Below are 3,060 nucleotides of genomic sequence, written 5' to 3'. Positions count from 1 at the left end.
ACAAGCTGGAATCAAGATTGCTGGGAGAAATATCAATAACCTCAGATATGCAGGATGACACCACCCTTATGGCCAGAAAGTGAAGAGGAAGTAAAAAGCCTCTTGATGAAAAGTGAAAGTGGAAAGTTAAAAAGTTGGCTTAAGCTCAACATTCAGAAAACTAAGATCATAGCATCTTGGTCCCATGACTTCATGGGAAATAGATGGGGAAACAGTGGCAAGACTTTATTTTGGGGGGCCCAAAATCCTCTGCAGATGGGATTGCAGCATGAATTAGAAGATGCTTAACTCCTTGGAAGAAGTTATGCCACCCAACCTAGATAGCATATTCAAAAGCAGAGACATTACTTTGCCAACAAAGGTCGATCTAGTCAAGGCTATGGTTTTTCCCAGTGGTCTTTTATGGATGTGAGAGTTGGAACTGTGAAAGAAAGCTGAGTGCCAAAGAATTGATGCTTTTGAACTGTGGTGTTGAAGAAGAGCTCTTGGAGTCCCTTGAATTGCAAAGGAGATCAAGTCAGTCCATTCTAAAGGAGATGAGTCCTGGGTGTTCATCGGAAGGACTGATGTTGAAGCTGAAACTCCAATACTTTGGCCACCTCATGCGAAGAGTTGACTCATTGGAAAAGACTCTGATGCTGGGAGGGTTGGGGGCAGTTTGAGAAGGGGACGACAGAGGATGAGAATGCTGGATGGCATCACCAACTCAATGGACATGAGTCTGAGTGAACTCCCGGGAGTTGGTGGATGGAACAGGGAGGCCTGGCGTGCTGCGATTCATGGGGTCGCAAAGAGTCAGACACCACTGAGGTGACTGAACTGAACTGAAGAAGAAATGTAGGTTATTTCTTTAATGCAGAAGAATTCGAACTGGGTTAAGAAGTATGGGTAGCATTTACTGGTATGGGATGGATATGATCATATTCACAATGGCAAAGGGGAAAACGCACACACATGGTAATGCGTGTCATGGGGTATATTTTCAGAATGGCTAGTTCCTGTTGGCTGAAGGATGGGCTGCAAGTGTTGTTTCATCAGTTAAGGTGGAGGTATGTTGTAGAGCATATTATTCACTTAAGTTTATCTTTTATTCTACAGGCAGAAGTAAGCCACTGGAAGTTTTAAAAAGGAGTAACATAGTAGACTCTCAAATCTTTACTGAAAGAGGTGAATGAATCAATCAAAGATAAATCCAAAATGCTTTATTTGAGTGAGTAGGAAGAGAGCAACACTGTTAACAAAGGAAAGAAGGAGGGGATCATGCTGGCTTTGGTCAATTGGGAAATGGATATAAGTAAACATAAAGTGCTTGAAAGCCATCCAAATCAAGCTGTTTCATCAAAAACATGCATAGGAAAGTTTAAGAGGTTAAACATACAGAATAAGGTTGAAATTCTACCACACAGAAAGGATAGTTTAAAATTATAGAGGTGAGTGAAATGACCATGCCTAAACTCAGAAGAAAGATCAGAAGGTGTTTCCATGGAAAATACCCACGGGGATAGGAAGAGAAAACCGGAGATTAAGGAGCCAAAGCTTTGTATGGTAGTTAGAAGAATCCAGAGACTGAAACATTATTGAAGCCAAAGGAAGAAAAAATTTAAAAGAAGGGATGATTAAACAATGCTGAAATGGTTCAATTTACAGAGGAGAAGGGTGTTTTTTAAAAAGCATTAGGTATTTCAGTAGACAGGAAGTTGCAGAAAGCTAAATGGTGGCGAAGGAGGTGAGAAAGTAGAGGTAGCAATTGTAGGCTACTCTTTAGTAAAGTTTGGTGAATAAACAGAGGTAAGAAATGAGATAGCTCATGAATTTATCAGGATTAAAGGGATGAATGTTTTTTTCTTAGAATTGGAGAATCCTGTGGTGTGATTGTAAACATAAGGAAGCAGAGTTTGGTAACAAATCAGGAGATATGTGTATGTGTGTGTATATATATGTATATATGTATATATATATATACTATATATATCATAAAAACTGGTAGCATGGAACATGAGGATGCTTACTAAAGCAAGATCATGAAAAAATCACAGAGGAAGTGAAATCAAGCTAACCATGTACATGCAGTAGTTAAGCTCTGACGGGAAAGCAGGTGAGAGCTTCTTTCCTAACAGGCAGAAAAAAGTATCGTGTTTCAGATACGGGAAAGAGTTAAAATTGAAAGGAGAGAAAGGGATAATAACAGATCTTATTCCTCTTTGATTAATCTAAACTTTTAATTACCCATTTCTCTACCCTTCATACGTCTGGGTCTTGACTCCATCTTCAGGGATTGTGTAGTATTTATTTTTGTGTGTCTCTATCGTCCCTCTTGCCCCAAACTCTGTAGATGTTTTATAGTAACAAACTCCACATTGTCTTTTTCTTTCAGTTTTATTTATTTATTTATTTATTTTTAGTTTTTTTTTTTAATTTTAAAATCTTAATTCTTACATGCGTTCCCCAAAACATGAACCCCCTCCCACCTCCCTCCCCATAACATCTCTGTGGGTCATCCCATGCACCACCCAGCCATGCTGTATCCTGCGTCAGACTAGACTGGCGATTCAATTCTTACATGATAGTATACATGTTAGAATGCCATTCTCCCAAATCATCCACCCTCTCCCTCTCCCTCTGAGTCCAAAAGTCCGTTATACACATCTGTGTCTTTTTTCCTGTCTTGCATACAAGGTCGTCATTGCCATCTTTCTAAATTCCCATATATAGTGTGTTAGTATACTGTATTGGTGTTTTTCTTCTGGCTTACTTCACTCTGTATAATCGGCTCCAGTTTCATCCATCTCATAGACTGATTCAAACGAATTCTTTTTAACGGCTGAGTAATATCTCCATTGTGTAATATGTACCACAGCTTCTTATCCATTCATCTGCTGATGGACATCTAGGTTTGTTTCCATGTCCTGGCTATTATAAAACTTTCCTTCAGTTTAGCAACTACTTTTTTTTGCTGCTCTTCCACTATACGGCATTCCTTTACTCTTTCTCTACCCCTCCTAACACGGGTTTTTATTTCTCCCTTCAACATAAACTCATCATCCAGCACATATTAGTTCT

Source organism: Capra hircus, assembly GCF_001704415.2.
Source record: "Capra hircus breed San Clemente chromosome X unlocalized genomic scaffold, ASM170441v1, whole genome shotgun sequence".
Lineage (NCBI taxonomy): Eukaryota > Metazoa > Chordata > Mammalia > Artiodactyla > Bovidae > Capra > Capra hircus.
Note: the sequence above shows the minus strand (reverse complement) of the source record.